Source organism: Giraffa tippelskirchi, chromosome 4 (genome assembly GCF_054371585.1).
Source record: "Giraffa tippelskirchi isolate mGirTip1 chromosome 4, T2T-mGirTip1v1.2.pri, whole genome shotgun sequence".
NCBI lineage: Eukaryota > Metazoa > Chordata > Mammalia > Artiodactyla > Giraffidae > Giraffa > Giraffa tippelskirchi.
Window position 1 is genome coordinate 124,146,356 of NC_137278.1, and position 25,686 is coordinate 124,172,041.

The following is a 25,686-nucleotide window of genomic DNA, read 5'->3' on the forward strand; positions in this document are numbered from 1 at the left end:
AAATATTTTCCTCATAGGGTTGTTACCAGAATGAAACGAGTTAACATATGTAATGCATATAGAATAGTTCAGTTCAGTTCAGTTCAGTCACTCAGTCGTGTCCGTCTCTTTGCGACCCCATGAATCCCAGCACGCCAGGCCTCCCTGTCCATCACCAACTCCCGGAGTTTACCCAAACTAGTGTCCATCGAGTCAGTGATGCCATCCAGCCATCTCATCCTCTGTCATCCCCTTCTCCTCCTGCCCCCAATCCTTCCCAGCATAAAATAGGGCCTCGCCAATATTTACTCCTTAATAAACATCAGAGATATACACAGTTAACCCTCCTTGAACAACACAGGATTTAACTGTGCATGTCCATTTGCAGGCAGATTTTTTTTCAATAGCAAATACCACAATACTACACAATCTGTGGTTGGTTGAATCTGAGGCTTTACCGACTGTAAAGTTGTATGTGAATTTTCAATGACACTGAGGGTCAGCACCGCTAATTCAACTGTATATGTACCTGATAAGAGAAATTATTCCTGTTTCTATTGATACGGGATTAGAATTTCTATTCTAAATTTAATGGCTCAAAGAAACAACAGTCATTTATTTTACAAGCAAATGTGCAATTTGGACAGCATTTGTCTGGGAATGCTGTTTGTTTGGACTTCCCTTGTGGCTCAGCTGGTAAAGAATCCGCCTGCAATGCAGGAGACCTGGGTTCAATCTCTGGATTGGGAAGATCCCCTGGAGAAGGGAAAGGCTACCCACTCCAGTATTCTGACCTGGAGAATTCCATGGACTGTATAGTCCATGGGGTCACAAAGAGTCAGACACAACTGAGCTACTTTCACTTTGTCTGGGAAGACTTGTCTCTGCTCCATGTGTTGTTGGCTTGATGGAGGACTGGAGAATCTCCGTCCAAAGTGGCTCCCTCATATGGCCGAGAAGTTGGGAGTTCAGCTGGGGCTGAGAGCTTGGGGCTTTGGCTCATTTCCTGGACTCTCCGTTTGGCCTGGGCTTTCTCATAGGTTTCAGGGAGGAAGTGGTTGCAAGCGTGAGTGTTCCAAGAGGGAGTCAGGAGGAAGCTGTATCATCTTTAAAGACTTACGCTTGGAATTAACATAGCACCAGTTCCATCCCACTCTATTTTTTAGAAATGAGTTAGTGAGTCCAGCCCATATGCAAGGGGATAGGAACTAGACTCCATCTCTCTCTTTTTTCTATATTTATATTTTTTCCATTGAATTTCTTTTCTTTAAATTGGCGTATTGTTGCTTGACAATGTTGTGTTAGTTTCTGCTGTACGACAATGTGAATCAGCTATACATATACATATATCCCCTCCCTCTTGAGCTTCCCTCCAACCCACCCCCATCACACACCTCTAGGTCATCACGAGCACCAAGAATGAGCTCCCTGTTCCAGAGAGCAGCTTCCCACTAGCCATTTATTTTACACATGGTAGTGTATATCTGTCAATGCTACTCTCAATTTATCCCACCCTCTAGACTCCATCTCTTGACAAGAAGACTGTCAAATAATTGTGAATATGTTTTAAAATTCAAAAGTATATCTGTTGGCCACAAATGATTTCTATTTCTTCCACATGCAAAAAAAAAAAAAAAAGCATAAATTCACCCTTTCCAGGATACCTCAATGTGTCATCAAGCTTAGATTCTAGGTTCAGAATCTTATCATCTAAATCACATCTAGGGACAAATGAAGCCCCTTGGGTTAAGTTTCTTGTATATTGTTCCTCTCAGTCCTAAGACCTATGAACTAAGACTTATATAGGCAACATACAATGGTGTGCTACACACTGGAAAAATCACTATAGACATTCTTGCTGAAAATAGGGGAAAATGGAAGTGTACAACAGTCATTGGTTCACTGCAATTTTGAAGTCTAGCCAGGAAATCACAGCCTGTTTCTTCTTCAAGTCTCAGTCCTTCTTCCTAGGAAGGATTTTCCCACTGCTTTTCAGTTCAGTTCAGTTCAGTCTCTCAGTCATGTCTCACTCTTTGAGACCCCACGGACTACAGCATGCCAGGCTTCCCTGTTCATTGCCAACTCCCAGAGTTTACTCACACTCTTGTCCACTGAGTCGGTGATGCCATCCAACCATGTCATCCTCTGTCATCCCCTTCTCCTCCACCCTTCAGTCTTTCCAAGCATCAGGGTCTTTTCCAATGAGTCAGTTCTTCGCATCAGGTGGCCAAAGTATTGGAGTTTCAGCTTCAGCATCAGTCCTTCCAATGAATATTCAGGACTGATTTCTTTTAGGATGGACTGGTTGGATCTCCTTGCAGTCTAATAGACTCTCAAGAGTCTTCTCCAACACCACAGTTCAAAAGCATCAATTCTTTGGCGTTCAGCTTTCTATTATAGTCCAACTCTCACATCCATACGTGACCACTGGAAAAACCATAGCTTTGACTAGACGGACCTTTGTTGACAAAGTAATGTCTCTGCTTTTTAATATGCTGTCTAGGTTGGTCATAACTTTTCTTCCAAGGAAAAAGTGTCTTTTAATTTCATGGCTGCAGCCATCATCTGCAGTGATTTTGGAACCCAAAAAATAAAATCTGCCACTGTTTCCCCATCTATTTCCCATGAAGTGATGGGACCGGATGCCATAATCTTAGTTTTCTGAATGTTGAGTTTTCAGCCAACTTTTTCACTCTCCTCTTTCACTTTCATCAAGAGGCTCTTTAGCTGTTTTTCGCTTTCTGCCATAAGGGTGGTGTCATCTGCATATCTGAGGTTATTCATATTTCTCCTAGCAATCTTGATTCTAGCTTGTGCTTCATCCAGCCCAGCGTTTCTCATGATGTACTCTGCATACAAGTTAAATAAGCAGGGTTGCAATATACAGCCTTGACATACTCCTTTTCCTATTTGGAACCAGTCTGTTGTTCCATGTTCAGGTCTAACTGTTGCTTCTTGACCTACATACAGATTTTGCAGGAGGCAGGTCAGGTGGTCTGGTTTCCCATCTCTCTCAGAATTTTCCACAGTGTGTTGTGATACACATAATCAAAGGTTTTGGCGTAGTCAATAAAACAGAAGTAGATACTTTTCTGGAACTCTCTTGCTTTTTCAATGACCCAACAGATGTTAGCAATTTGATCTTTGGTTCCTCTGCCTTTTCTAAATCCAGCTTGAACATCTGGAAGTTTTAGGGCTCCCCTTTAAGTTCTGGGTTCTGCCTTCTAAAGACTTCCTTTTGCTTCCAACTGCTTCTGTCCCTTTTAGTCCATGCTGGCAAAACGTTAATCAACACAATCTTATCATTGTACTTTTTGAAAATTGTAATTATTGTGGTGATAAACCTTAAGTAGACTTATTGAGGTGATCATTTCACAATATACACAAATATTGAATCATGTTATACTTCTGAAATAAAAATAATGTTACATGTCAATCATATTTCAATAAAAAACAAACCACCCCCCAAAAAAAACTGTCTGTGGATTTCTTATCATTCTTATTGTCATTTACTTTACTAGACGAAAACCTCTCTAGAAATCTCTTTAAATCCTTCTCTACTTTGGGGTTTCTATAAAGCTGTGATGGGACCATTTCTTTAAGATTTTTAGAAGCCTCATTGTTCAACTAAGAGAGTCTGCCGGGCATGCCCTCAAGATCCTTAGAGGAACTTTGTTTCAAAAGGTCTATGAGCCATCACCCTAAATCTTTCTAAGCTATTAACAAAGGTTCTTTGGCTTTGGGATTTGATCTTTGGCCTGATACCATCTCTTAATCTGAAAATCTTCTTCTCTATGGAGAAATGGGGAATGAGAAATAATTTTATATTTGAACATAGCAAGTACTGGATCTTTTATATATTTTCTTTAAGTTTTCTTGAAAATGAAATGGTTCCTTGTTTAAACTCATCTCTCTCATACTTATATGTGACTAAAAGAAGCTATTTGGCAGTCTCAACATTCCAGCTGGAATTCTTTTTAGCCAAATCTACCAGTTCAGTAGTTATCTTTTGCATTTTTCATGTCACTGCAGGTGACAGTTTTGCTAACTTTTCTACTATTCTCCTCAAGCGCCATTAGGCTTTTACTCAAGTCCTTCAAAACCCCTCCCAACTTCTCCCTACCACTCTGTCCTAGAGTCAGTGTCCCATGTTTTAGGCTTCATTACACCAGCACCCAACTTCCAGTTCTCACAATCTGTTCTAATTATCTACTATCATGCACAAAACACTTCAAACAGTGGCTTCAAACAATAATACCACTTATTTTGATCACAAATCCCGGGTTTGACTGGGCTTGGATGGATGGAATCAAGATTGCCGGGAGAAACATCAAGAACTTCAGATATGCAGATGACACCACCCTAATGGCAGAAAGTGAAGAGGAACCAAAGAGCCTCTTGATGAAAGTGAAAGAGGAGACTGAAAAAAGCTGGCTTAAAACTCAACATTCAAACAACTAAGATCATGGCATCTGGTCCCATCACTTCATGGCAAATAGATGGGGAAACAATGGAAACCATGACAGACTTTATTTTCTTGGGCTCCAAAATCACTGTAGATGGTGACTGCAGCCACGAAATTAAAAGACACTTGCTTCTAGGAAGAAAAGCTATGACCAACCTAAACAGTATATTAAAAAGCAGAGACAATAGTTTGCCAATAAATGTGTGTATAGTCAAAGGTATGGTTTTTCCAGTAGTCATGCACAGATATGAGACTTGGGCAATAAAGAAGGCTGAATGCTCAAGAACTGATGCTTTTCAACTCTGGCATCGGAGAAAACGCTTGAGAGTGCCTTAGACTGCAAGGAGATCAAACCAGGCAATCCTAAAGGAAATCAACCCTGAATATTCTTTGGAAGGAATGCTGAAGCTGAAGCTCCAACTCTTTGGTCACCTGATGCAAAGGACTGACTCATTGGAAAAGACCCTGATGCTGGGAAAGATTGAAGGCAGGAGGAGAAGGGGATAACAGAGGATGAGATGGTTGGATGGCATCACCAACTCAAAGGATGTGAGTTTGTTCAAACCCCAGGAGACGGTGAAGGACAGGGAAACCTGGCGTGCTGCAGTCCATGGGGTCACAAAGAGTTGGAGACAACTGAGCAACTGAACAACAACAAGAAGAATATGCTATTTAGAACAGAAAAAGTAAAAAACCACTCTCTCTTTTCAGATTTAGGGAAATTCCAAGGTGTAACGCTATGTTCCAAGAATATGAGACTTATAGAATGTGTTTTATTGAAGGCAGGCAGGCAATTCCCTGCTTCACAGTAATCAATATTTTCATGCCCTGTCCTGCAAATGCAAATAGAAAGCTTGCTCTAAATTCCTGATGCCTTTCAGAAAGTTACAGGGCATATTATTTTTTCTACCTTATTTATTTTTGTCCTGGATAGCAGTCAATTGGGGATTCAGTTGTTTTACTATTATAATTAACATTTATTTATCTTTTCTTTGAGAATCTCATACCTTTGTACAGGAGTAGCCAAGTTCAGAGTCATAATAAGACTAAGGAGGCAATACAGAGCTGGAACACCTGAATTTTGCTACTCTATTCCTGGTCCACCAGATGTGGTGCCTCTAAGCCTCACTTTCCTGTTCTGTGTAGAAGTGCTAAGTGGATGTTTTCTCCTACTAGAAATGACACCTATGCTATATGTGTCTTGGATAAGAAGTGAATTAAAACCAGAAAATATCTTTGCACTAATGTTTCTTTTAAGTCCTTTCACAGTGCTACTGTTGTGGGGTCAGGTGGATGAATTTCTTTCTTTCAAGAAGTCTAAAAGACTTCTTTTGAGGTTCTTTTATGTCTAAATCATAATTTAATAAATAGATCATTTCAGAAAAACAATACTGTCTGGCACATTTCAGTTTCAAGGAGGTTTTCACTTCTCTGAGTGTATCTGGTCTGTAATTCTCGGAGAGCATCAAGGTGTCTGCCCTCAGTGGCTGTTTCCTGTGTTTACACTCTGGCCCAGGCCTCCCTTGGTACTGAGCGTGAACCTTTTTGCAGTGCTGTTTGTTTTTCAGTGGCTTTGTCCGGCTCCTACGTCTATATACCACATGCTCCACAATGCCCAGCATATTTGTAGGTACTCATTAAATATTTGAGAAAGAAACACATTTGTTTTCTCGTCACCTTCTAAAACGCCGGTAGACATCAAACCTGAGTTAGAAGTTCAGGATGATGATGCTTCTAAATGGGATACAAACAAAGAAGTTCTTGTTTCTGCCATTTTGAGAAAGTCGTGTGAGTGCTGGAGATCAGAGGAGAAAGGCTTTGCAGATGCCCGAAAGCCAGTCCAGCCTACGGGACTCCAGAGAGTACACTGGCCACCTTTCACCCTGCACAGTTGCAACACAAGTGGCCACAGTTGTTTACCAACCCTGATCCATTTCCTATCTCTGACCTCATCTCTTTAATCCACAAATATCAGGTCACTATATATTTTAATCTTATTCAATTCCCAGGAAAAGGCCTGCTGTCATATCAGATATCAGCTGAGGAGTGAAAGCCATGATATGAAAAGTCTAGCATCCTGTGACAAACTTGGATTAAGCTATGATTGTGTAAGTGTTGTCACTGCAAAATCCAAGGTCAGAATTTACATACTCTTCCTTAATGATGATTTGCTAGCTTTGGCTTCACTATGCTGTAATCAACTGAAAACATTCCATTATTGGGAATCTTTTATCTTCTAGTCAATCTAGTTTGGCAGATCTTGTTATTCCTTAATATTTTTGAAACTATTAAACTAAACAATAAATGATCTTTCTGGGAAATGCTGCAAGAGAGGTGCTTCTGGAGGTGGCTTTTTCATAGTTCTATTTCTGATAAATAATCATTTTTTTTCCCTTTAAATAATTACAGAGATTGTTCTATTGCTCAAATGACCATTTGGGACAGGGGTTTTCCCGTCTACCTTCCTCCCCTTTAATTTCTATTTTTAATGAATGAAAGTAGGGTGAGAACTTACAGGGCTGGTTGTCATTATAATTGCTATTGCCAGGTGTGGACATTAGTCACAATAGTGATTTATACAGGCTTTCAAGCTACCATATGGAAGTGCAGATCCAATGGGGAGAGAGAACGGGGTTCCCTTGTCCTATTCTGCCCTGCAGTGCCAAGGCATTATTGAGTAATCAACAGGAGCAATTTGCTTTAGATTCAGATATTACCTGGATTCCCAATCTTTCAATCCGTGACAGTTGGGTAAGTGACACTTATTTATAAGTCTCAGTGCCCATGTCTGCATAAGACAGTGGTAACCATCTCATGGAACAATGTCTGTGTAAATGTGATGCTGCTTATCAAGTGGTTAGCACAGAGCTGGGAGCATAATGAGTTCAATTAATGGCATCCATTACTATTACATCTCAAATAATGCTTGACTTCTGTGAATCTACTAGGGAAAAGGATTCAAAACCCTCTTGATACAGGGGTGTGAAATATCTCAGTATTTGCTTCCAGTTCACAGGGTACCTCCTTGAAACTTTGCAAATGTGGAATACAACATTATGGCAGGCTTGCCTCAGTGATGTGATCATTTCAGGGTTTCTCCATATCCCAAACATCCCAATTTTTTTTTTTTTAATCAATTTTAGACACATTTAGGAATTCCTGGCAGGGGTCATGTTAATGATATTAACTAAACACAGGTTTTATCCCAGAGACCCAGGTGAGCTTGAGATATTCATTAACATCTCTGAGCCTCCATGTTCCCAGCTGTAAAAGAGGTATAGGACTTGCTTTGAAACGTGGTCATGAGTATAAAAAAGGAAACCAAAATTTCAATGTAAAAGGTTTCAGTTTAACAGTAAGTAGTAGAGAGAGGCCCAGGAGGGAGAACCTATTATATCTAAATTTTTCTTTTTAGTAAATATTCCTTCTATTCTCCTCAACCTCATGGCACATGTTACTAGCATTTGGAGCAGCTAATGAGTAGTTGGTAACTCTTCCTTAGGAGAAGACCACTGGGTGACATTGTATTGGTCTCAGCCACAGTAAACCTTTTGCCCAGAGAGAAATGTAAAGTCTACTAGCAGAAAGCTGGCGCTCTCTTACTGGCCTTTAGCAAGGACCTGATTCCCTTCAACAAAATGAGTAATAGTTGTTGAAAAAAGGCTATGTGCATTTATATAGTGAGAGGTGTTTTATGGGATTATGTGAGTAATGAAAAAGTAATCATTACAATCATTTTATAACCTAGACATAAAAGAGAAAAAGTGGAGAAGGACCAGTTTTCTTAAATATTTGCCATTTAATATCTTCAGGCAAGTCAATATATTTTCTTATACATCAGCAAGAAGTAGCCTCGGGTTAGAGGCTGGAAGGTTTAGAGGAGGAAGGGACTTTAGATGTCACATAGCACTATCTACCTTTCATAAAGAGGAGCAAACGCAGAACCATAGAGGGCCAGGGAACATGCCAAGGTTAGGCACTGCCATTTGTTTTGACTACCTCTAGAGAGACTCTCAGCTTCCCTAGTGGCTCAGATGGTAAACAATCTTCCTGCAATGCAGAAGGCCCGGGCTCAATCCCTGGGTCAGGAAGATCCCCTGGAGAAGGAAATGGCAACCCACTCTTGTATTCTTGTCTGGAGAATTCCATGGACAGAGGAGCCTGGCAGGCTACAGTCCATGGGGTCGCAAAGAGTCGTACATGACTGAATGACTAACACACACACACACACATACACACACACATTCTCAAAACACACACTGCCTCTGTCTGGAAAGTGAGGTAAGAGTTACCCAATCGAATTCTGAAATAAGGTCAGTTATAAAAGCCTGTGGCAACCACCTTCTCTTTTATTATTTAGAAAAGGCTCGTCTGAACTTGTTATCAGGATACACAGACTGAGAGAGAAGGAATATATTTTTTCACATGTCAGGAAGCCAGGAGTCATAGAACATCCACATCTAGAGAAAGGTGAGATAAAAAGTCACTGTGAACTACAGACTGTTCACGAGCTGTTTCTGAAATGCAGGCTTTGTGAAAAAGAACCAAAGGCAACAGAAAGCACAATCCATAACCATGTGCTCTTGGTGTGGATGTGCTGGATGGAATGTCCATGTGGTTGGATCACAGAAATGATCCACTGGAAAGAAGGTTGCACTGTTTCTCAAAGGCAGACAAGGGAGGAAAGCAACGTTTGTTGAGCTACCCTTAGCCCTGGAAGTGCTCGCAAACAGCAAGGTCAGGATTTGAACCTAGGTTCAGCTAAGTTTAAAGTCCAGGTTATTTCCCAGCAAGACAAAGAAATGTCCCAACTCCAGCCTCCTCCTGGCATGTGGACAAGCAAGTATCTCTTCCAGCAGGTGATTATAGTTTTCACAGACGGGAATTGTGTACAGGGCTGTGGGGAAGGCCAGCAGCTGCAACGTGCTTGGCACAAAGGCTGGAACTGCAGGAACTATTCCAGACGAACTCGTCATCACAGCTGACTGGTAAGGGAAGTTGACTTTAGGGAATCAGTATCTGCAAGCATCTTCATTGCACCATTATGTAGACAGACTAAACTGATTGGTTAAACTAATAGTTAAGATCAGACTTTGTTTTGGAACCTGAAAGTTTATTAAGATGAGAGAGAAGAAGCTTCCTGACACACAGACTGTCAATAGTCAAGAGGGAGATTGTGGGAGAGGGAATTCCGCTTAAAATGGGAAACCAAATATTACAAGACTAAGATTTTGATGACCTACTATATAAAGTAAAACCAAATCCCATGTTATGAAAGTAACGAATTCATAGGTCATTCTTTAAAATAAAAACAGTCCAAACTTTATACCCAAACATTCTTCCATCTTGTAGAATCACTGAAAGATTTTAAGTGTTCTCATTCATCTTCCCTCTTCTGAAAAAGGGCACATGCTTTCACAAATACATTCACTACAAGTCCAGAAGTGGACAGCATTGTGTCCTCACTGTCCAAGGCCACTTCATGGTGCTGGGCATACACAAATAGGAGTTTCTTTAAAATCAAAACCCTCACACCAACCATCCACAAAAGGTTCCTTCACCTGCTGTTTCTTGGTCCACTGGCAGGACTTGAAGGATAAACCTCTCTTCTTGGATTGAGACTCTGGAGCTCTTGTTCATCCTCCCCTATTCTCCAGTAACTCCCCTCCACAGAGAATCATCTGATCAGGAAGGCTCACTGGCCATGTAAGAGGTGACACTTACCCATTGTAGTATAGGTGGCTTGGGACTTAATTCTCCTAAACTTCAGTGTCCTCATCTATAAAATTTGTTAAGATAAAGGCTCCTTCATAAGTCTAACCCTGCATATTATGTGGGAAAATATATAAAGCACTGAGCACATACGATGAGCCACAAAACACAGATTCACAGCATGGTTAGAGTACAGCAGTGCCCAGTGATGCTAAAGCATCTTGTTGGGCAGGTTCTCCTTCAGGCTACTAGGATACCTTGACTTATAGCCTCTGGACCCTGGGACTTAAGGGAAAGCTAAGTCTCTTCCGGAGAGAGTCCCTGTGTCTTGTATTTCTATCCTGTGTAGGGAGAATTTAATTGCTTCTCAGTCTCCTATGTTTTAAGTTGGTTGTCCCCTTCTGATTTCCAGCCCAGAATCTCTTGCATTAGTCTCTCTTCCCAAATTCTATTCAGGTCAGATTGCATGGTTGGTTTTGTTTTTTAGCACCTGCTATTAATTAATTCAAAATCTCCCAGGTTTTCTTTCAGGCCTTATTGTGTTTCCTCAGACACCCCTCTTAGAATGTATCTTTTGTCCCCAAACACCTGCGATCCGTATCAATTCTATTTCCCACCGTTTCTTACCCTGAGCAACTGCACTGCACATAAATGAGCTTCTAAACATAAGTGAAAGTGAGGTTGGGATATGTATACACTAATCATTCATTCATTCTTCACACATGACTTATTGGGCACCTCCTAGTACCTGGCATTTTTAAATATCAGAAGACATGCATATCAATATAAAATAATTCCAGTCCTCAAGAAACTTAATCTGGGGGAAGACAAACACAAAGCTTTTAATATAATATGTCATAAGGTCTACAATAAATCAGTGGTTCTCAACACTTGGCTGCACATTAGAATTGCTTGGTTTCAATTTGACTCCAACCTAGACCAGTGGAATCAAAGTCCCTCAGTAGGGTCTGGGTATTGCTGTGTTTCGATAAATTTCCAGGTGATTCCATTCTCCAGGCAGGTTGGAGAACACTCTAGACAGAGGAAAGCATGGGATGCTTTGAGACCACAAAGAAGAGGCTCGAGTACTAACTGACCATTACCAAAAGGCTACTAAGGAAAGATGACACCTGTGCTGAATCTTAACAGGTGAGTTGTCCAGGTGAAGTTGTAGAAAAGTCATTCCAAGCACAGAGGAGCAAGAAAAAGAGTCCATAGAATTGTAAATAATTCTTGGTAGAGTTTGGAGAGGGCTAAAGTGTTTGGACATTCTCTGGTAGACAAAGGACAACCATCAAACGGCCATTAGCAAGACAATTGTATGATTAATCTGAGGTGCTTCTGAAGGACCAAGGCATCCACTGGGGAGGAATTGTACTTTCATTGCAATTCTGCCCCAACAAGAAACTATCTTCCCTTGAATAAAACCTTCAAAATTCTTGGCACCTCCCTTGGATTCAGACATTACAAACAGGAAACTCTACCCATGAACTAACCTTCGCCCTGTCCTTTCCTGAAACAAAGAGCAGCTGTTCTCCCACTTCCATGTGTCTGGAGGAAAGAAGGGCCCCGTATTCTCAGCTGACTTCAAAGAAATGACTTGACTTTGCACAGATCAGTCACAGGGACATACAGATGACATTTTATTGTCAATGTATTAAGACATTTTAGTTTTTACAAGTATTTGTCTGTGATAGAGTGCTGTTGACACAGGCAAAGGAATCCCCGGATCTTAGCTGCTGCAGAGAAAATACAATTCATTCCTCGAAACAGGGCCTGAACTCTGAGGAAATTAAGCAGTAGGGATGTGTTAGTGCTCTTTCTCTCTCGAATTTTTAGGACATAAATCCATTCATACATCAACCAAGCCTCTGGAACAGCTTCAGCTATTGTTTATGGTGGTAGATGTTATGTTATTTGTTTATGTTTAGATTTACTTCTTTGCCTTAATTCTAAGATACACTATCAATTTAATGTAATATTTTAGAGGAAGAAGGAGAAGGTAAAGTTTAAATTTAATGTATGTTTTATTTGTGAAATAACCTGATCTCAAAAATACTGAAATATACATATGGGGGTGGGGATAGAAAAAGCTGAAGTGAAGCGTTCATTGTTCACTCATGTCTGACTCTTTGTGACCACATGGACTGTAGCCTGCCAGGCTCCTCTGTCCATGGGATTCTCCAGGCAAGAATATTGGAGTGGGGAGCCATTCACTTCTCCGGGGAATCTTCTCGACCCAGGGACTGAACTTGGGTCTTCTGCATTGCAGGCATATTCTTTACTGTCTGAGCCACTAGGGAAGCCCAGGAAAAGGTATGCTCTATCATAAAAATTTCCAGGAAAGAAATCAAAGATTTCTAAAGGTACGAGAAATTTTAGAATCAGTGGCATCCAAAGTTCTGTTTTCCAACAGAGAAATCTGAGGCTCAGGAAAGCTAAGAGATTTGCTTCAGATTCTAGAGGAAATTATATGATAATGAAGCCAGAGCCAGAAACCTCATCTCCCATCCTCAAGTTTGGTTTGCTTTCCATGATACCACAACACTCCAAATAATTCCTGCAATGAAAAAAATTTCATCATTTCTCCTCATATTTATGGCTGGGGAAACTATTCAGAGATAAAGCATATAAATAAGTAAAGTGTATCATAACTAAGTATATTTTAGCAAAAAAATATCATGGCACTTCAGTTCTCAACAAAAACTGTTAATTTATTCAATGGCTATTATCTTGAGTAGGTGACACCCACATATAAAATGGCATTTTGGTGTGTCAAAATGACTGGTTTTACTTGTTTGTTGGTTCCTAAAGCCAATTATTATTTTTAACACCCTTTGATATGCTAAGAGAGGCTAATAAGGGCAGATTTCTTGTGTGTTTATTAGTCATCACCATCATCTTACATATCTGTACATATTTTTACTACTTTTAAAGTGTCAATAAGTTATATTTAAGCCTCAAAAGACCATCATAAAGCAGCTATTACCTTATTATTTCTCCTAGGAAATACTTAATTGGCAGAAGAGTGGTGAAAGATGTGGTGTTAGTCCACATTGTTTCAAATCCTTCTCCTGTCACCAGCTGTGTGACCTTGAGTAACTGATTTAACCCCTCTGTGCTTCACCTGTAACGTGGAGCAATAGAAGTAGTGTTTTGTGCACTTGTTTTTAAAATTAAATAAGGTAATCCATGAAATGTGCTTATCAAGTCATTTGGCCTGGTCTAACTCTTCTCTATCGTTTGCTAGACTATTTATCCTTCATTACTAATGTATCGATGGCCCCTGATAACTAACACTTAGTGAATGTTTATTATGTACCAACGTGTAAGATGGCAACCCACTCCAGTATTCTTGCCCGGAGAATTCCACGGGCAGAGGAGCCTGGCAGGCTACAGTCCATGGGGTCACAAAGACTTGGACATGACTGAGTGACTAACACACATATACCATTCTAAGAGGGCTTCCCTGGTGGCTCAGTGGTAAAGAATCCACCTGCAATGCAGGAGACCCAGGTTCCATCCGTGGGTAGGGAAAATCCCCTGGAGGAGGGCATGGCAACCCACTCCAGTATTCATGCCTTCCGCGGACAGAGGAGCCTGGTGGGCTACAGTCCATAGGGTCAAAAAGAATCAGACATGACTGAAGCAACTCAATGTGCATGTGTGTGTGTGTACACACACACACACACACAGAGCATTCTAAGAACTTCACAAGTAGTAACTCAGTTTTCACAACGACCATTTGAGGTGAGAACCATTACTACTATGTCTGCTTTGCAAATGAGAAAATGGAAACACAGAGATAAAACACTTGTCCCAAGTCTCACGGATGGGAGGCTGTAGAGCTGGGACTCACACTCAGAAAGTGGTTCTGAGCTCTGCTTTCGTCTCCCTACGTGTGTCAGGCATGGGGGCAACGGCACTGAGAACCAGAGGTTCCCGCCCTCTCAGTAGTAGTGTGTGCTCAGTCGTGTCTGATTCTTTGCATCCCATGAACTGTAGCCCTCCAGGCTACTCTGTCCATGGGATTTTCCAGGCAAGAATACCGAAGTGGGTTGCATTCCCTTCTCCAGGGGATCTTCCTGACCCAAAGGTTAAACCCATGTCTCCTGCACTGGCAGGGGGATTCTTCACCACTTGCATGATGTGGGAAGCCCTCAGAGAGCTCACTGAAAACCAGTGCAATCTCCCTAAAAGAGAGGTAAGCTCTCTGCACACAACAGAGACAGTTCCAAGCTCTTCCCTGGAGATTGGGCAAGTGTCAGCTACTCCTAATCCTTCTATTTTTCAGAACTGCTGTCTTTGCTTTCTGTGGGCCATACACATACCCTGAGCTGAGAACCACAGCATTACCAAAGCTCTGGTCCCTCCCTACAACACTCGCCACCCTATCTTGAAAAGCCACTCCCAGATTCCAGGTCCCCGACCATCTCTATACACAGATCCTGTCATTTTCATGATAACCTTTCTAATATTCTAAATTTCCTTTCTGTGGGTTGTCAGGCAAATACATCCTGGCACTCAGTGAAAGCTTCTTGTTCAAAACATCACAGATGATGACTCAACACACATTGTTGAGTGTGTCTAACCTCTATGCTTCAGGGCAAGAAATGAATTCAAGCTCCTTTCTGTTACAGGGCCATCTCTCCTGAGGGTAAGGCCTGCAGTTCTTCTGCGTCCAACTTCTCATACGTATATTATGATTTCTACTTTTGCAAAACAGGACATTGTTTAACCAAGCACTTATGGGAGGAAGCACAGCCCAGTGAGCAGAACAATGATTTGAAAGTCCTGGGTTCTATTTTCAGCTCTACTGTTGACCAGCCATGCATTCAGCCCTAGGAAGGTCAAAAGCAGAATGGCCTTGCGCTGCCGACTTTCTCTGTATGTACAGCTCTGGATGGAAAACAAATCAGGCATCTGGCTCTCAGCCTTGAGAAGCTATGGCCTTTGGAGAATAGATGCGTAGTCACACTTTGTTTTCCTTTTTAAAGTAAAAGAACAGAACAAATTCTCTCGTGGGGTGGGGGGAGGGTGGGTACAAAATGAGCTGGCAGAGAATGGAATAGAGAAAACACATAACCTTTTAAACAATCCAGGGGTTAAGGGACTGTTTGAGCCATTTAGATCAAAGAGGGCTCTTTGGAGTAAGTTGGAGTTGCCTGTGTTTTAACACAGAAGGGGCTAAGATTTGAAAGACTTCTCCAAACTTGGACAATGGCAGGCATCCAGAACTCTACCTATAGGGGCTTACAGGGGCCAGGCAGGAGATGCCAGTGAGTGAGGCTTGTGGGCAAAGGGGGAAGCACAGGCCCCCTCTAAAGCCATCTGCTGCAACCCAGCGCCAGCTGCTTGTCCTGGGGAGAAGCAGGCCACTGTGGCTTGAATAACTGTGTTTTCAAGGGAAACTAAACAATTAAAAATTTTGTCATTAGAACTTGATTTTAAATGATGGAGCCTAATCAACATTTAAAAGGGCATTAAACAGACAAACTGAACTTACCACAGACTAAGCTATACACTCCCCATCTCTTCTACCTAAAGGTGGAATAAAGTTTCATAAGAATTTTAATTATGTGCTCTGCGATGAATGGATAGAAACTGTTGCTGCTGCTGCTGCTGCTGCTAAGTCGCTTCAGTTGTGTCCAACCCTGTGCGACCCCATAGACGGCAGCCCACCAGGCTCCCCCGTCCCTGGGATTCTCCAGGGAAGAACACTGGAGTGGGTTGCCATTACCTTCTCCAATGCATGAAAGTGAAGTCATTCAGTCGTGTCTGACTTGTAGCGACCCCACGGACTGCAGCCTACCAGGCTCCTCTGTCCATGGCATTATCCAGGCGAGAGGACTGGAGTGGGGTGCCATTGCCTTCTCTGTGGATAGAAGCTACACATCAGGCAAAAGGTATTAGCAGTGGTGTTCAAACTTGGCTGCACTATGCAATTCCAATTGAGAGGCATTGTGTTAGGGTGTTATTTTTTAAAAGTGGAAGAATTTCAGAAAGTTGTGTGAGTTTTAACTTGATAAAATGCACAGTTAATTCCTGAACATCAGTCAGAGTTGACATTCACTATGAACTTTTTTTTCTGATTTCAGCTGGGACTCCTAACTCTAGCTTCATTGCTGGTGGCCTTAATGTCTTTGAGCTCATTAAGAACCAGTGCTGACAACAGGAGATCTCTGGGCAAACAAGGCTCTTGTATTGTTATAAAGGTCAAACACCACAAAAACCAAAGAACAAGTGCAAGCCTAAGCATAAATAAGTATTTATAGGGGAAATTAATTTGTTGTCTGATGGCCATGAACTAGAGGATAGAGAAAACTGAGTCTTTCACAAGTGAAATTCAATCTCTATCGTATCCTAATACCCATAAAACTCACTATATGAAGCTAATAATTGGTACATAAAACTAGTATTTTCCATTTTTTCTTCCTTGTTTTGTAGGTTTTATGCATTATAAAAAAAAACATGATTAATTTTCAGTGGTTAGATCTCTGGCTAGTTTTTATTTCAGCTTTGGTTTCTCTTGCTATATTTCTCATAAAAGGTATTAGCGTGGATTAAATACATTAAGTCATGTGCAATGAGAAGTTCCTCTTTTCTAGAGGTCTCAGAACAGGCCCAATATAGTTTATGCCAAAAAGCCCACATTCTGTAACTAGATGGTAGCCTCGGGGACCCCATAAGAGGTTATGGAAGTGGTTCTACCCATGTAATCACACTGGCAACTTCCAGCCTATAGAGAGTGACTTTAAAGAAATTGGCATAAGGATTTCTTTGGGGGATGTTATCAGTTCAGCAAGTGTTCCCATCCTCACCCTCCACTCTAGAGAGAAGTGCTTCTTTTTTAACACAAACCAAAAGAGGGGCATATCAGTGGAGCCACTCAGAGAGCTTGCCACATGTCTTCCAGTCTTTAAGAGTCATAGGGACTGATGCCTGACTCACACTTAAAAATACAGGGATTGTGGCCTGAACTAACCTTTTCTGGTATCCAGGACTGAGCTACATGGGGAATAAGCAGCATTTCCAGAATTTGGTGGGGCAACTAAGGATCTACTCAAGAAAAAGCAGATTGGGTCATCTTGGAAGAGATTGTCCACATGGCTGACATGACCTCATTAGGAAGGAGGTACCACTAGAAGCCAAGAGAATGAAGAAATAATCAGTGGCCCGAGAAGGCATAACTAGAGTCAGCAGAACAGCTCCTGAAACATGCCCTGTAACTCAGGCAAAAGGAGATATCTTCACAAAAACTCACCAAAGTACCCCCTGAGGGAAAAGTCAGTTGGGACTCGACTACATGTAGAGGATCACAACGGCAGATTATGGTGGCCGGTCAAGCTCACTCCACCTTTCCCCCTGAGCCTTGTTTCCCCCCCACCTCCCTTATTGCTGGATGGTCAGAAAGCACAGCTAGAAAACGGGGAGAAGACAGCCAGAGGGGAAAGAGAGGGGACCCACATGCCCCTCCTCCTCTTCCTGGATCTCCAGCCTCATGATAATAGCTGTGAGAGAAAACAGAGCTAACATGTACCTGGACTGGACTTTCTACTACACTAGACATTTTACCGTCACTTAGTACCTGTTGGTGGTCAGAAACACCAATGGACAGCTACTCAGAGTTGTACTGGTTAGTGGAATCTAGGGGTTCAGAGCGAATAGTCAAAACAGCAGCTTTGAAGGGGCAGAAGCAAAATTAAAATTGCTTTCTGTGTGTGACCAACCAAGTCCAGCTCATACAAGAAGCCAGTTTAACTTGAACACTGAAAAGGTCTTTGTGGTGTGGAGTCAGTTTAGCAAGGGTAAGACGTGATGTCACAACCATCTGCTCAAATTCTCATCTTTGTCATCAGCTTTGCTACCTCAAAGATATATTGAGTTATGACAGAATTTCTGCGAATGGTAATAGGTGGCTCCTACGAAGAGTTCCATGGTCAAAGATACCAGCAGAAAACTAGTTTTCTCAAAAGATAAATAGATTTTTCTTGCTGTAGGTACTCTAAGAGTCTCTAATAGTTAAATACACATTGTGAAATCTATAAAATGGGGTTTAAGATATAGCAGTTTCATATTCATTTGTTCATTAAATGTTCTTCTTCTTCAAACTTCAGGCTTTCATTCAATAAATATTTCCTGAATGCCTACTATGTGCAGGCATGGGAGTTGGGGGTTAACTGAATACATCAGACATCATCCCTTCCCTAAAAGACATGATACTCTAACAGATTGCTTAGCTGAGTCCCTTCTTCTGTAGAATTCTCTTAGAAGAGACCTGCCCTATGCCATTTCCAGATTTCTGCCACTGAAATGCTATTCGTTAACACAAATATACAAACCACGAAACTGAGAACGAAACTGCCTTGTAAGAGAGATCTTTTTTTTTTTTTTACAGAGAAAGAAATATCATGATATCTCTTATATGCAGAATCATTTAAAAAAAAGATACAAATGAACTTGTTCACAAAACAGAAACAGACTCACAGACTTAGAGAATGAACTTAATGGTTACCAGCAGGGAAAGATGGGGGAAAGGGATAGTTAGGGAGTTTGGGATTGATATGTGCACACTGCTGTATTTAAAATGGATAGCCAACAAGGACCTACTGTATTGCACAGGGAACTTTGCTCAATATTATGTAACAATATAAAATGGGAAAAGAATTTGAAAAAGAATATATACATGTATATGCAAAAAGAAGAGACACATTTTTGTAAAAGGGAATAAACATACATTCACAATCAAGTATGACACAAATGCTTCGGTTTCCTTTTCTATCTTTGGTCAGTTTTAGTTAGGATGGAAACTTTGATAAACTCACAAAGCTGTCCGCTTCTCTTTCTCTTGGGCCTGACGCCTTCCTATGCATCAGACATCACACCCCCACGTTTCTTCCTCTGTTCACTCAGAAAAGATCTGATATCAATCTTTGAATTTGTTAGGACTTCCTGTGAGGTATTTCCACAGAGCTTTTAGTTATATGTTGGTGAATATTCCTGGATAGTTTTGGGCACTTAACTTTCTTCTCCCTCAGTCTAACACACATGTACACACAGGCATGTACACATGTATATGTGCACATGCATACACACACACTCACACAGACCTTCCCTTAAAATAGGGCAAAATCCAAGGTTCTGTTCTCCTTGCAGGTGAAGTAACATACCCAGATGCATTCAATAAACTAAAACAGACATTATTTTGAGCTATGAAACAACTCTCAATAAATTTAAGGGGATTGATGTTATGTTCTTTGATCATAAGATAATTAAACCAGAATTTGATAACAGAAATATACCTAAAAAACTCTTCAAATATTTTGAAATTAACCCATGCATCAAAAAGGAAATCACAAAAGACATTTTTAAATGTCTTGATCTAAATGAAAATAAAAACACAATATACCAAAATCTGTGGAATGCAACAAAAACAGTGCTTAAATAGAAGTTTATAGCATGAAATGTTTCTGTTAGAAAAGAAGCAAGATAAATCAGTGATCTTAGCTTCCAACTTAGGAAACTAGAAAAAGAAGAGGAAATTAAACCCGAAGTTTGTTGTTATTTAATCGCTAAGTCACGTCTAAATAGTTACTTTAGGCCCCAGAGTTTTAGGGATACCCCTCCATCATCCAGAAAAAAAAAAATCAAGTACGTCTAACTTTTTGGAACCCCATGGACCATACCCACCAGGACCCTCTGTCCATGGGATTTCTTAGGCAAGAATACCGGAGTGGGTTTCCATTTCCTTCTCCAGGGGATCTTTCTGACCCTGGGATCTAACCTATGTCTCTTGCATTGCAGGCGGATTCTTTACCATCTGAGCTAGCAGAATGAAAAATAATAATAAAAGCTACCCTAGTTCAGCACATACTATGACCCAGGCATTATCTTAAGTGCTGTAAGTCCAAGTTTCTTTTCTAAACTTAGTCATCATTATTATGCTTTTCAGATGAGGAAATTGAGCCTTGCTAAGGTTCAGTAACTTTCCCAAGTTCATATAGTGAGTTGAGAGCCAGAATTGTGATTTAAACTTAGATCTCTATGCAACATCCTGCAGATTTAATTGAGCATATTTATACTATTAAGAATATTTTATTATCTTCAAATTTGATATTTCTATTATATAATACATATATATGATACAGTATATAATACAACATAATATGCATATATACATATGTATTTCACATACATACAAATATATGAGTATATTGTATATATGTGTATACAATATATAATTGATGTATACACAATATTTATGTGTATACGTATAAACACAGACACACATACAAATTCTTTATCAACCTAGAACCAAAAGTTCCCATTCCTAGCATGTAAGGCTCCTGGCATATTGGAGGACAGTTTAGAGATCAGCCATTGCTATTATCATCACTGAAAATTGTTCTGTCAATGAAATGATCTACCATAAAAGACATCTGTGGAAACACAGTCTGTGACTAGAGCTCATGAATAATTTCCACTTGTTCCTGCCAATCTCTTACACTACGTGTCCCTGAGTCATAGAGACATGGACAGGTAGCTGAAAGCATCACAGCATATTCCATGGCCACTATAATTCACTCAAATGTTAATAGCTGCTCACAAGGATACACCCAGCCCCCCACAAATACTAGGCAACCAAACTTGTGTTCCTTACAGGAGAAGCCAAATGCATCTCCCTTCAAGGACAAGTAGTAAAGAGAACTGGATGCCTGATTATTATTCCCAGGACCACTATTAAATTATTCTGTCAACTTGGGCAAGTCACTTTGGGATCCTCCTTGGATCTTCAGTTTTTTCAGTTGTTTAATGGATGGGAGGAAACATTTCCCATGCTCTCTCCCTATTGACTGTTTCCTCTCTTCTCCTCTACATAACTGACAATGTTAACTATCTGATCAGTATTACTTTGATTATCAATTCCCAATCTCCACAAAAGTGAAAGTCAGATCATAATATTCACCTGCTCCAAATCCTCCAATGTCTTCCCATTTCACTAGAATAAAATCTGAAGTCTTTACAATGACCTGTAAAGCCCCACAATCTTCTCCCCCTTTGCCTCTGCCCAAATTCCTATCATTTTGCTGACTTTATCTATTACTCTTCCCTTCGGTACTAGTTTGCTAGAGCTGCCATAACAAAATACCACAGAATGGGTGACTGAAACAACAGAAATTTATTTTCTCACAGTCCAAGACCAAAGTTTCACCAGGTTTGGTTTCTTCTGAGGTCTCTCTCCTTGGTTTAAATGAACGGCCACCTCCTCGTTCTGTCCCCCCATGGTCTTTCCTGTTTTAATAAGGACATCGATCAGATAGCATTAGGGCCCACTCAAATGTCCTCGTTTTGACTCATTTATCTCCTAACACAGTCATGTTCTCACATACCACAGGTTAAGCTTTCACCATATGAAATCTGAGGGGATACAGTTCAGCCCACAGTACCCTGCCCCACTCTGCTCCAGCCAAATGGGCCTTTCACATGTTATTCAAACATACGACTTGCCTTTGCATTGTCTATTCCTTGTCTCTCAAATACTGCAAAATACAATAATGTCTGTTGCAATCTTGTAACTTCAAGGATGTGGCTGTAACTTAATGAACATGTCAGCCCTGGCTAGAGTAATGTAAGATTCATCCTAAGCTACTTTTCATCTCCTTGCTTCTCTCTCTTTCTCAGTTTGTTCCCTTTAAGTCTTCACTCTAAAGCCTTCACAGGTAATGTCTTTACAGTTTGATTTCCCTTCTTTCATTCAACCTAGTCAGTGAAGAGCTTTCATTTTCACTCTGGTATGGCTGCCAAATATAGATTGTGCTGACTTATCCATTTAACAGAAGTGCATTGAATACCAGGTCATGAGCCAGTCACTGTTAGTGTCCAGGGGTATTCTGGAAAACCTTAAGATGAGGATTGCTGAGGACTAATGAATATGCCACCAGTATAAACAAGGCACTGGCAGAGCCCAGAGAAGAAACATTTAAATGAACAGACACCAAGGCAGCTTCTGGAAAGTGATAGCAATAGAGCTGAAGCTTGAAAAACAGTTAGTAGGCATTATAATGGGGAAGAGAATTTTCTAGGCTGTGTTAGCATCATGTGAGAAAGTACAGAAGCATGGAAAAGCATGGTATCAACAGAGTAAAGGATACACTGAGAGGAATGGGATAATCAGGCTTCACTGAGAGAGGAGCTAGAGTAAAAGTCACACATGCTAAGAACCTGTAACTTTAGCTCTAGGGAGCATTAACAAATTCTTAGCAAGAGAGTCATTTGGTCAACTCTCTAAGTTAGGAACTTAGTCATCACTGCAGAGGATGACTTATAAGAGCTGGTTCTGGACAGAGGAGCCCAATTAGGAAGTTACTGTACTGCAGTAACTCTGCTGTGAAAACATAAGAACCAGAATCAAGTCAGAGGCAACACAAACAGAATGGAATGTATGACTGTACAATGAATTAAGGAAACTGAATTTACAGGATTGATATTGGGTGTAGATGTGGGAGTTGAACAAGAAAAACCTAGAATAAATCTCAGGTTTCTGGGTTTGGCAGTGAAAGAGATGATAATGTTATTATTCATTATGAGAAGTAAGATAAACAAATTCAGTTGCAGTCATGTTGAGTGAGACATGAGAAAAGACATCCAGTAGGCAGTTTGCTATATTTACAGTTTTTGTAACCACCAGTGAGAATGTGTAATTGGGTTGATGAAAGTTTCAATTGGTAGAGACCCACCTTGCTGCCTTGTTCTCTTTGTAAGAATTCTATTCTTCTAATCACACCATAGAATCATAAGCAAAAAGAAGTATGCTAGAGTTGCTTTTGTAAGAGACCGAAAAGACATAGTATTGGATTAGCCAAAAACTTTGTTTGGGTTTTTCCATAAGATGTTACAGAAAAACGTGAACAAGCTTTTTGACCAACCCAAATACATCCACAATGCCTCTCCCACAATATAATATCTCCTAAGGTACAGTTGTCCTTTGCATTCCAAAAATGTGGGTGGGTGACTCAGTATGACATGGCATAAACACTAACCACACTATAGCGACTACACAGCAATCTCCTGATCTCTGCTGTATAACAAAATATAGTGATCAATGCAGAAGTATATCGCTTCACAGATAACCAGGTGTTTTGTTCTAACTTCAAAAATATGGTGAAGTGGGCAAAAGAAACAATATTTTCTGGCTTTCATTTTACTGATGAGGAATCAGACAAATAGAGATTAAGTGACTTGGCCAAGGTCATATTTAGTCTACTGTGAGCAAGAGAAAGTCTTATGACTTTCAACTCAGCTCTTTCCAATATATCACACAGGTTCTCCAAGCAGAGCACACTTACAAAAGAAATATAATCTGCTCCCATACCAGTTTAACAGTACTAGCAATTTAATCTTCGAAGTAATCAACCCAGGCTTTTCACTTAGTAGTGAAATTGCAGGTGGAAACCATAGAACTTGAAACTCTACCTTTCACATTTCTGTATTGATCCTACTTGATGGTTAGTGATATTAAGGGGATACATCCTACATCTAGTGTTTCACAGCCAAGCCCTACAAAGCAGAGTAAGCTACAACACAGAAGGCACTAAGTTTCTTTCTTGGCTCCAAAGGATCATTAATCTTGACCTCTCTTTTCTGTTCAGCTGCTGAAAAGAACTGGCTTTCATTCTAGTAATTATTATCATCATTATTTTATCAGTTTATCAAGAATCCCCTAAATTTTAATGTGGTCAGGAATACCTACTGAGATCATATTTTTCTATGTACTAAATGATAGTGCCATAAATTGCCAGCTGCTAAACATGAATATCTCAGAAATTGTAATTCCCTATCAAGTTCACGATTGTAGCATCATAAATTGCCAAACCACGTGGCTTTTTAGAAAGTTAAAAATATACCATGTATATGATTAATCCTGCCTTAATTACTTTCTCTTGGTTTTTGTGGTTTCTCAGGGATGCAATTTTCAGGGTTTACGTAAATGTTTTATTTCATGTGATAAATTAAGACATAAGTCTTTTGTAAAAGAGAGAAAGGAGAGTAATTTGATTCTCTGCAGAGATGGCAATGTATTAGAGACAGCTTGAAATGTTTTATCTTTATCTACTAAAAATTCCAGGCTGAAAAGAGTAAAATTACCTCCTCCTCTCTTTAAATGCTTTTACCCTGGTGGCATTATATAATTATCTACAAAAGGGTGTGTCATATTACACCATCACTACCTTTCTTTCCCTTAGCTGGACATTTCAAAGATAAATAGATGAGAAATGGTGTCACTCAAAAGAGACATCAAAAATTCATCCACACAAGCTTCCTTGAACTGGTCTCATTTAATAAATGAAGCTATACATTTTCATTTGAATATCAGTTCAGTTCAGTCGCTCAGTCATGTCCAACTCTTTGCAACCTCGTGGACTGCAGCATGCCAGGCCTCCCTGTCCATCATCAACTCCCAGAGTTTGCCCAAACTCATGTCCACTGAGTCAGTGATGCCATCCAACCATCTCATTCTCTGTTGTCCCCTTCTCCTCCTGCCTTCAATCTTTCATATATAAAACCTTAACTGTTTCTCATTTTTGACATGGCCCAGGAGGCCTTTTGTTGGTTCTCCAACCTTACCTCCTTCCACTTTCTCCAACCATGGTGTCATCTTTTCAGTTCACCGAACACGTCAAGTTTATTCATTGTGCCTCGGAGCCTTTGCACATACAGATAATTCTTCATGCCCCGCCCCAACCACCACAATCCATTTTTAAATGGTTTCTAACATTTTTTTTCCTCTGTCACTTTACCTTGTTTATTTTCCTTATAGTGCTTATAAAAATTTGCAAAAAAAAATATTTTTAAGTGTTACTTCTTATCTGTCTTCTTCAACTCCATTAGGCCAGACAACATCTCTAGCCAGTGGTTAGTACTGTACATCATTGGTATTCTATATATATGTACTGAATGAATGAATGACAGGAATTTCTACTCAAATTTTCAGTTGATTCCTGTACACTTAGACCTTAATAGTATACCCTATATTCTAAATGCACACATATTTCCATAGGTAGGGGAATCATCACCCACAGAAACAGTTCATTAGGCATGTAAGCATTGGAATGATAAAACATTCTGCCAATGTTCACTTACTAATACTTTTCAAATATGTTACCAAAATGGAGTGTGAGGCTTGAAGCTATCGATGTGATATTATTAATAAATATAATGATGACAATTTTTAACTAAAAAGGACCTGTTCACTAAGTAGCATGGAATGTAGTACTTGGATCACTTCCCTACCTCCCTCAAATTATTTATTCCTTAAGTTACAGAAATTTCATAAACTTTCATTAAATTTCATAAAATTTAAACTCAAATGCAATACTTGAACTTAGTAACAATCAATTTAATACTATTTCTTTTGTTTGGTTATCATTCACAACAGAGAATAGCCCACATTTTTTCCTTAAAAAAAATCCATTCTTCAATTTTGGAAACATTATTAAACTATTAACTCATTTCTGAGCCCTCAGTAGTTC

At 40.1% G+C, this 25,686-nt stretch overlaps 1 protein-coding gene and 1 long non-coding RNA gene across 2 annotated transcripts in view; one reads left to right on the forward strand and one right to left on the reverse strand.

Moving 5' to 3' along the window:
• LOC145546142 (uncharacterized) overlaps positions 1 to 25,686 on the reverse strand; it is a 482,768-nt gene that overhangs the window by 221,064 nt on the left and 236,018 nt on the right. The window lies entirely within an intron of this gene.
• LOC145546147 (uncharacterized) overlaps positions 1 to 25,686 on the forward strand; it is a 45,466-nt gene that overhangs the window by 390 nt on the left and 19,390 nt on the right. The gene's annotated exons all lie outside the window — the stretch shown is intronic.